The sequence below is a fragment of the Myotis davidii genome, unplaced genomic scaffold (assembly GCF_000327345.1).
Source record: "Myotis davidii unplaced genomic scaffold, ASM32734v1 scaffold128, whole genome shotgun sequence".
NCBI classification, from domain to species: domain Eukaryota; kingdom Metazoa; phylum Chordata; class Mammalia; order Chiroptera; family Vespertilionidae; genus Myotis; species Myotis davidii.
Window position 1 is genome coordinate 3,508,128 of NW_006299719.1, and position 10,573 is coordinate 3,518,700.

Below are 10,573 nucleotides of genomic sequence, written 5' to 3' on the forward strand. Positions count from 1 at the left end.
CCTATAAGTCGGATGTTAGTATGCTTGAAGTTGTCCCAGAGGCTCCTTACACTATCTTCATATTTTTGGATTCTTTCTTCTTTTTATTTTTCCGGTTGGGTGTTTTTTGCTTTTTCTTATTTCAAATCTTTGACTTGGTTCTTGCAATTCTCTAGTCTGCTGTTGGAACTCTGTATAATATTCTTTATTTCTGTCAGTGTATGCTTAATTTCTAGTTGGTTCTTTATCACAACATCGAGGGCCTTATTAGATTTCTTGTACATCTCATTAAGTTTATCGGCAGTCTCTAGAAGACTCTTGAAAGACCTCAAAAGTGTGGTTTTAAATTCTATATCCAGCAGCCTGCTTTCCTCCATTTCTGTCATTTGTGTCCTGTTTTTTTGCCTCGGAATTTCTTGTGCCTCGCTGTGTTGATAAAGTGGCTTTCTGTGCTAAGTGTCCCAATTACCTGAGGTAGACACTCTTGGTGCACCCCCTTGTGGTCTTTGTGCACAGACTTGTAGCCAAGCCTGACTATTGTAGGTAACACTGGGAGGGATTTGACCTCCAGGCCAATTGGCTGTGAGAATCAGCTGTGTCTGCAGTGGGAAAACTTCTGTCCTGGATCTCTAGGGCGGCGCTAATCAAGCCTCTGCCTGAGGCTAACCAGCAAATGCCTGCATGCAAGGCTTGGGCGGGGCAGGTCCCAGGGGATCAACAGTGCAGGCGGAGCGAGCAGTTATGGTTGCTCTCAGTTCCATCCCCAGAGGCTCTGCCTCTCAGTGTCCCGGTAATCGCTGCAAGCCCCTTGGAGAGAAAGCTGGCGGATCTAGAGCTCAGAATCTGAGACTCCCTCCCGATTGAAACAGACAACTGCGCCCTCAGCCTTCAGCCCGCTCCGCACGCACCTCCGCACCTTAGTATTTTACTTCAGCACTGCGCCTCCTCTGAGTGTCGGTATGCTTTTCTCTTTCCTGCTAGTTGTAGAATTTCCCCTCAGCCAGCCTTCCTGTGGTTCTGGGTGATGTCCGTTCCGTCTTTTAGTTGTATTTTTGAAGTGGTTGTGCGAGGCGGCAATCTCCAGTGTTTACCTAGGCCACCATCTTGGTTTCTCCTGTTTCATTAATTTTAAACTAGGAATAAGTATTCCCACCTGTAAGGTTCTTTGAGAGAATTAGAGGTTAGGGATACAAAAGGTCCTGGTGTGGCCGTGATTCATAAGTTATTATTTTAAATATCTTTTCTTTTACTATAGAGCCCAGTTCTACTTGTTTCCAGTTGGTTCTGAGTCAAGATAGAATTGTGAATAAAAGCAAGTACTCTGCTGCCAGACACCCTTTATTTACTGTTGGTGCTACAACTTCATTCATTCATTCATTCATTCAGCAAGTAGGCATTGCCTACCCACTGTGTGCCCTCACTGCTTCAGGCCTGGGGTATACAATAAACAAAGATTCATGCCTCATGGAGCTCTCCTTCGAACAGGGGAGACAAACAATAAGCATAATAAATCAGTAAGCTATGCAGTATATTAGAAAGTGATAAAGATTTTCTAAGAAAGAGAGAAGAGGGAGGGGGAGGGTTGAAAAAAGAGAGAAAAAGAGAGAGAGAGAAGGGAGGAGGAGAAGGGGAGTGGGTACAACTTAGTAAGAAGGAGAGAGATTTGCAGTTTTACTTATTAGTTACTTATTATCCTAAAAGGTCAAGCCAAGTTACCTCATCTCTCTGGCCTTAGTTTCTTCATCTGTAGATTGGGGGAAATAATATTGTCATTAATAAGATTGCTTTGATGCTTAAATAAATTATTCCCTATAAAGAACTCATATGAACTTATATTCCCTATAAAGAGCAGAATAATGCCTGCTACATAGTAAACAATAGGTATTGGCTAATATTGCTATTATTATTATTTTTGTTATTATTAATAGGAGTTAGGGAAATATGGCCACTGTAATTATATAGGTTGACTGAAAGGTAGTCTACCAATTTCATTGTTTTCAGGCCCTTCTAATTGTTTTTATTTTCAGTGTTTTAAAAGCCTGAAAATATTAAGCGAGCCATCCTTGAAAATTTTATAATCAAGTAAAATTTAGATAAACCATGTAAAAAAATATATAAATATTCAAAGCACACTAAACAATTGTGTAGTTGTAATTTATTTACATGCAAGCAATCTCAGAGCTACTAAGAATCTTTAATAAGCAACACCACCATTGTAGATAACAAAATCAATGACAATATTAATTGCATATTGGCATGGAAAAAAGATTCACTACCAATCAGAGTTTCTGATTTTCTCACAAATAAAAGAATACAAATAGTTTAAGGTATATATACTACCTATAAATAAAGTTTTTAAGCAAGAGATACTTAAACCATAACTCAATTGGACTGGGATTGGTGTAAAAATACTTTTCCAGAGCAAAGTTCTTTCCATATGCATATATTTACCTTAATTGCCCATCACAATGTAGGACTGGGTGTCAGAAGAACCTAATAAAAATGAATAACACCTGGATTCCTATTAAATATTTAGCCTGTCTGGGAAAGAAAACAAGCAAGTGAGATATACTTTTATAATGACTTTTTTCTGCTGATTGATTCTACTAGATAGTGAATTGATTTGGATTACATCTAACCAGCTACAAGGGGATGCTGGTTTTCTGACTGCTTTTCTCATGCCCTGTCAGGGTATTGCATACGTGCCTAAGAGAGGTGCAGCAGGTAAGGAAAGGAGCAAGCAAGACTAACGCAGCAGGAAGTAAGTTCAGGCCAACTAAAGAAGCACAGGGAATATCATTAGAGCAGATTCAACTGACTGGCTCAGATAAACAGAACCTAGGATAAGTAAAGATTTGAAAACGTATAAAGCTCAATCAGGTTTCTTGAGCTAAATTATTTCTATATTAGAAAAGTAAAATGATTAGTTCTGTCTAGTTCATACCGAAAATATTTTATCAATAAGGAAACTTTTATAATTAGACTATACTTCTTATATGTTATTACTAAGCAGTTGTTTGTAAGACCATTGGCTACATTTTAAAGTGTCAGACAAAAATTTGAGATGGCATAACAAAAGGAATATATTGGCTCACGTAACCAAAAATTGTAAGGGGTGCTGTCTTTAGGTAAGGTTTAATCTATAGTGTAAATATTTTTCAACATATAACTGATCAAATCAACACAGTGTACACCTTAAACTTACACAATGTTACGTGTCAATTGTACCTCAATAAAGCTGGGGAGAAACAAGGGTAGGCTTCAGGTAAGGTTTGATCAAGCTGCTCATAATATCACTGAGAAATTACTTCTGCCCTGTGTCTGTCTATTCATCATCCATGACATCAGCTTCATCCTCACATGCCTACACCAACATCCAACAAATCAAATTCTCTCTCCCTGTAGAAGCAAAATGATAGACAAGTTCCAGACCTCTCATTCTCACACAATACTAAAACATGGGATTCAGGAAGCTGATCTCCCCCTTAAACATGGGGTTCGGGAAGCGGAATCTCCCCCTTGCAAGTTCTTGCCTCAAATTCGCAGGCTAAAAGGTCTTGTTAGTAAAAGGGTGGAAATTTATTGGAAGCAAATACAGACTCACATGTAGGGAGTGGTTCCCAAGGGGGTATCCAACTGAGCCCCATTTTTCTAAGGTTTATAAATGCCGTAGTTCTTTATCTCTTCATGCTCCTTTCTAATTGGACCCCTTCCGTAGGGAGTGGTTCCCAAGGGGGTAACCAACTGAGCCCCATTTTTTCTAAGGTTTATAAATGCTGTGGTTCTTTATCTCTTCGTGCTCCTTTCTAATTGGACCCTTTCCCCATTTTATGACCCTATGCTTTCTAATTAGTCACCCTTCTGCAGAGTATCAGCTTCAAAGTCCAAAACCCATGTGGTGCCCCTTCTTGCTCTCCCCCTTATCTTGCAACATTCCTCTATCTCCTGTGAAAATGTTTCCCTCTTTCCAGCATCTGTAGACATTTCTCTCTCCTCTGTGAAAGTGTTTCCTTCTTCCCAATACTCTGTGACTTTTCTTTATCCTCTGTGAGTGTATGCCATCTTCTCCCCTTATCCTGTGGCACTATTCTATTCTCTGTGCATGTATGCCTTCCTCACCTATGCATCCCTCCCCCATGGACCCTCTTTATTCCTAAGACTCCCTAACCCTGCCTGTTTTATCTCTAAAATTCCTTCCAATACCATGGTCGGGGGAATGGCGAAAAAGTGATTTCTTCTGGTAGATCCTACCTATATTTTGTGACTTGCTTTCATTCTGTGGCCCAATTTGGTTCATTAACTATTTACTATCCAGAAGAATAGGATGTGCTGATGTAGGGGATCAATCCCACCCAAACTGAGATGGTTAGCAGCAAAGTCAACAAAAATTGCTGCTAAAACACACACACAAAAAGCAGACTTTTATAGGAGAAGAGTGCAGTTTCCAGATAAATATCAACTTACTATGGGCAAAGGAGAAGGATATAGCACTGGGAAGGGAACTTAAAAATCCTTTTCAGAAGTTAAACCTATTTACTATGAAACATGTTTTATGAGTGAGGAATGTCATATTCACAAATAATCATTGTAACTGTGAATTATTGAAGCTGGAAAAGGGTCTATGGGCCAGATCATGAAATGCTTCGAATGCCATGTCAATGAATTTGAGATTTTTTTCCCCCCTTGCTATCAGAGATTTTGAAAGATTTTAATCAGGGGAATAACACGTTCAGCCTGTACCTTTGTAGACTGGTCAGAGTTTCTTTATGCCATGTACACACGTGCGCAGCACACACATCCTCAGTGTGCCACAGTCATTGTGCCTTTTAATAGCAAAAGAAATCAATAATATACGGAGTGTCCGTTCTTGGAGAACAAAGCAGAGTGAGACAAAGGATAACAGCTTACATTCCTCTTATGAGGAGCCTCTGAAAAAGCATCTCAAATCAATAGAAACAGGCTTCAGTTTATGTGGAAACACTGATAAAGCGATACATGCACAAGATCATCGTGACTTCTTTTATTCCTCATGCCCTCAGACTCCCTACAGGTGTTGATCTTGTGCATCAAAACAAACAATAAAAAACCGTTCCCAGAGGATAATATCATGATCTGTTTATTGGGATATCTCCTCATTCTCTCTGGGAGACATTTGAGATCAAACCCAAAATGTAGACTGAAAATAAATATAACGAAAGCTCTATAATCCACTGAGAGAACAAAATGCCTCGAGCAGAAGGGTCATGGGATTTCAAGCAAGGGCTTCACTGTCCAGGAACCCTGCTTCTCCTTGAAACCAGCCCTCTGTCCATCTAGCATCAACTGCAGCTAACTAGACCAAAGTAACTGGACACTTTCTCCCTTAAGTTCACTAGACAGGCATCAGTAAACGGTAGTGGAGCAAGTCCCAGCAAAGCAGGAGGTGGCAGCAGCCACGCTGCAGGCATAAACAGTGCTATTAGAGGCAAGGAGCATGGAATCCAGAGGAAGCTGAAGTCAGGAAATGCTAACTTGCCCTCAGCACTCTGGCATCCTCAAGGGAGACAATTAACGCAATGTCACTGAAAGCAAACCGCAGCCTTTGACCAGTCCCTGTGAGAGGGGAAAAATAGCTTTCCACACACAGATGTCAAGAAACCTGCTGCACAAAAACATCCACCAAAATCTTCTGCCCTAAAGATGGGCTTCCAGTGAAAGTCAACAAAATTTGCTGCTAAAACACACACACAAAAAGCAGACTTTGAAATATCTGCCTCATATAAGCAATATAAAGCAAAGCTGCCTGGTTATTGTTTTTGTAACACTTTAAATTGCACACATTGAAGGGGTTTGTGGGGCTGGGTGAACAAGGTGAAGGGAGTAAGCAAAAACGAACAAACAAAAAAACCTCATAGAAACAGACAATAGCGTGGTGATTACCAGAGGGGAAGGGAGGTAGAGAAGGGTAAAGGGGGGGGGGGATAAATGATCATGGAAGGAGACTTGACTTGGAGTGGTGAACACACAATACAATATATGTATGATGCATTATAGATTTGTACACCTGAAGCCTATATAATTTTATTAAATAATGTCACCTCAATAAATTCAATAAAAACATAAATAAATAATAAAACTGCATATATTCAGCAATTTTTAATATAAGGAATATTACCAAATAGCCTTGGTTAGAATTAAAATTGATTCATAGACAATATTCTTCTTCATGTACATATCAAGCTGATACTCAACAATATGTGCTTATTATTGACAAGCCAGGGTGAAAGAAATAAACTTATAATCACGTGGATGAGCATGCATTAAGTATTTTCATTTTACCTAGTATTAGTTTGGTGGGTCCCCCAAACCACCTCAGTTTTAATGATCCACTAGACTGGGACTCACAAAATCCACTGAAAACTGCTATACTTGCGATTACTGTTCATTACTGTTCATTAAAGGATACACATTAAAATCAGCCAAGGGAAGAACATGGGGCAAAATCCAGAAAAACTTCCAAATGTGGAGTTTCCATTGTTCTCTCCCCAGGGAGTCTAGATTTCCTTTCCTGGCATTGATGTCTGAAACATGCACAGAGCATTGCCAACCAGGGAAGCTCACCTGAGCCTTTGTGTCCCAAGCCTTTACTGGGCCTCTATCCCATAAACACTGCTGACTGCCCATAGGACATCTCAGCTTTCAGCCTTCAGAAGACACAGCTGATACCATGTGACCCCAAGCCCCCACCCTCAATCACATTTTTGATGTGGCTCAAAGCCCCATTGTTACATTGGCCAAGACTCCCAGGCAAACAAGGACCTTCCTACCAACTACTCCAAGGTCTTAGATGTGGCCTCCCAGAAGCAAAGACCAAAGGACAGACTCCTCTTTTGGCAAGGTTAACTAGTTTAAGACACACCTGATAAAATGTGAGTGGCCATATATTGTTTTATAAGTTTATTTTAATTTGTATTGTCAAAAATGGCAATTGAATGCTACAGAAGGGACATGAGTCAAGAACTGACTCTACAATCTGTTAAAGCTATTAAAGACTAGTATGGTCTTTCCTTATTTTTTTTTTTCTTTCTTGCCATTCAATTATAAATCGTTCAACTGGCTCATATTTTCTCTAGATAAGTCAAGTTGGTATGAGGAAAAACTCATGAGAGTTTGTATAAAGCATCACACACCCACAAACATATACACACACATATCCATGCTCAGTGTTTCAATGAGCAATGAACTGCATATATGATAGCGGTATACTTTATAGTGTAGTAGCCTATACTACCTACATTGGTGTAAATGAAATCTATGTTTGCACAATGACAAACTGACTAAGGAAGCATTGCTCAGAACGCATCCCCATTGTAAAGTAACACATGACTGTACACACTCACTGATTTTGTTATGTTTTCTTCCTTTAACAGTTAATTAACTTTACCAAAATATATCACTTTTTGTATTCACCATTGTTTCTTTTGTATCCTCTATTTAGTTAACATCTTCTAGTTCTTCCAGTACGAGTCTGTGGGTGGTAAGCTTTCTTATTCTTGGTATGCCTGAAAAGATGTTCAGGATATTTTAATGATAGCTGTGTTAACCCAAAGGGTTGAATTGCCAAAGAACATTCTGCACATTATAGAACTTACCCAGCACCAAACTTGATTAATGATTCAAAGGATGCAAGCAAGCGAGAGCTCAGGCAAGACATTCATTTCCTGCAAGAACTCAAAACCAACATATGCAGCTTCTAAAAATGTTCCTTTCCCTGTGTTAGGATGTGTTTCCATTTCAGATAAACAGAATAATGTTGAGCAGCATAAAGGGTCAGGCAAAAGTAAGGTTACAGTTGTAATACAAGTAAATAATATAATAAATAATACATAATAGTACAAGAATAAACTTCATGTTTCATGTATTCACAACTGTAAACTTACCTTTGCCAACCCCTGTGTGCTAAATTTTTCATATAATAAGACATTAGGAACTTGGAGCTCTTTTATTTTATACTCTGATAAGTACAGACATAGGGGAGTGCTTAGATGACTACCCCCCATTCTCCAGCAAGCCGTGCTCCATAAATCCATAAACTCCAGGTTCATTTACAAGAAGCAATCTAGTTACGCAAAGTATATCCTATGAAAAACATTTTCTAGATAAAGACGCCCTGTCTATAGTAATTACCATTATCATACTGCAAAGAGGTCTGTTCAAGGTCATTGGTATTTTATAAGGAAGCTGAAGGTCATTCACTTCCCCCCAGTTGCCAACCCAATAGATAATGAGGGAATCATAGGCCCAGTGTTAACATTTTACCTCCCATTTGTTTCATAGGATATTGTATGTCTGGGTAGACAGGTTATTTGGTGGTTTTTTTTAGGTGGTTTTTTTTCCTCCCTAAGTAATTTCAAGCTGTCGTTCCTGATCTCCTGACATCTACTCTAATAAGAAATTTTCTGTCAGTCTAATTTTTGCTCTTTTGGAGATAATCTATCCTCTATTTCTCTTAACTTTTAAGATATTCTCCCTATTATTGTCCTTTGCAGGTTCATTATAATGTTCATGTGTCAAGTATGTATTTAATATCATTTATCTTGCTGATATTCAATGAGAACTTTTAATCTTAGGACTCATGTTTATTTAATTCTGGAATATTCTCATCTATTTTCTTATCAAGTATTGCTTCCCTATTATTCCCTGTTTTATTCTGCAGAAATCTATTTCATACAATTGTTGGAGTCCTTCAATTTACCTTCCATTTTATTTTATCTTACACATATTTTATTAACACATATTTTAAAATTATTTTATCACCCTTCCTGTGAATTTATTCTATGGTTCGTTTTTCCTTTTTCTTCCCCACTGTCCCAAAGTAAAGTTTTTTTTTAATTCTTCACTTTTTGATCTCATATATTTTTCCATATTTTTGCTTTTATTTTATTCCTACCTGTTTTTGTTTTATAATTTCCTTTTTTAATGAATGTCTAAGTGTCTAAGTTATACTCATTTCCAAAATGCCTTATGAATTATCACTTCCAGAATATAAATGTACTGCCTTTTCATGACTCAGAATAAAACAAAATAGCTTGTCCAACCACCAACCCCCAGTCTAAGGAAAGGTTTCCAATCCACCACTCTTTCTAAACAAATAGAAACCAAGAGAACTTCAGATCAGAAAGCTTGGCTCTACAGCCCAGGATGATAATAGAGCTAAAGATAAATCAAGGTACATCCAATTTCCAAGTGCCTAAGAGATCTTAGAGTACTAAGAATCAAAATGTCTTTGGGAGGCACACATCTCACTAAGTCAATTGAATTTCATTTTTTTACACCATAGTTATGATCCTGGAGGAGGAGGATCAAAACCTTCACCTATTGAAATTTCACTAAAGCCATATTAAGGCTGATATTAACAAACAATGAAAGAAGATAAAGTGAAAGTCAAGTTTGTAAATGTCTCTAAATTAGAAAAAGATCATAGCCAGTCGGGGGATTTTGTGGTTGATAGTATGTCATTAGTCAACATCTTTCCATCCTTTTAGCCAATATCCCTCTATTGCTCACTCCTTACCTCGCTGCTGGCATAGACTCAATGATAGGTCTTAACATAAAAAGATTCAAAGGGACCATAAAAATAATCTAATCCCAATTGTTTAGCTGTGTTATAAATTCTCCTCAAATGTTAGTTCGGGTGAAAACTAAGCTGAACAGAGATGTTAGTTCGAGGGAGCAACATGGAATAAGAAGGGTAGTGATGTCTGCAGAGAGAAGAAGTTTGCCCACATAGTCTGACACATGGAGAAGGTAAAGGTGAATTGTAAGTGATAAGATAAGAAAGCTCATTGAGATTCTGCTCTGGAAGATCTGGAATACCAGGCTGGGAAGGAATGCTGGGACACAGTTCTGCTGGGATTGAAGAAGTGTAGAATACTGGCTTCCCAAATATCACTAACGCAACATATTGATAAGACAGTGCTGAGTTTGATGTTCATATAGATAACTAAAAAGACAATCTTGAGAAATTTGGTTGTGCCCCAGAGGCAGAAGATCAGGTTAGATTTTATTGAGAACTTGCTGTATAGTTTAGGTAGGCCTTTCAGCATGGGACTTGGTTAGGATAGGGTAAGGATCACCATACAATTGTTTAGAATTGTTGGACACAGCAAGGAGAGGATTTTGAGACTTTTGATATGAGGAATTCAAAAAGTCTAGGATATAAACTGATGCTTTTTGCTGAAGAATAAATGGATCTCTCAGAAAGTCTGCAATGTACAATATCATTTATTTATTAGGCAAGAATCTCCTTTGATAATAAAGACAATGGAAGAGAAATACATTAATGTAACTAGTAAACTAGGTAGGGATAGATGGTTTCAGTTTCCAAAGCCATTGGAGGTTTCCAAGTGGAGGCATAACTTAATAAGCGTTGTATTTTACAAAGATTTTTGGAGCATTTACTAATGGAGTTATGAGATATGTGAGAGACAGAAAACAGCATTAACTGGGAAACAGATTTGTAATAGCTATTAGTAAATGTGTCAGAATATATGAAGCATAATGAGGAGAGAGAACAAACGGAGATCAAAGAAGAATAAACAGTTGGTAGGCTGGT

The 10,573-nt window shown here is 38.2% G+C and overlaps 1 protein-coding gene across 1 annotated transcript in view; it reads left to right on the forward strand.

Annotated features, from left to right (window-relative positions):
• Positions 1-10,573, forward strand: part of NEGR1 (neuronal growth regulator 1) — an 854,147-nt gene that overhangs the window by 781,162 nt on the left and 62,412 nt on the right. The window lies entirely within an intron of this gene.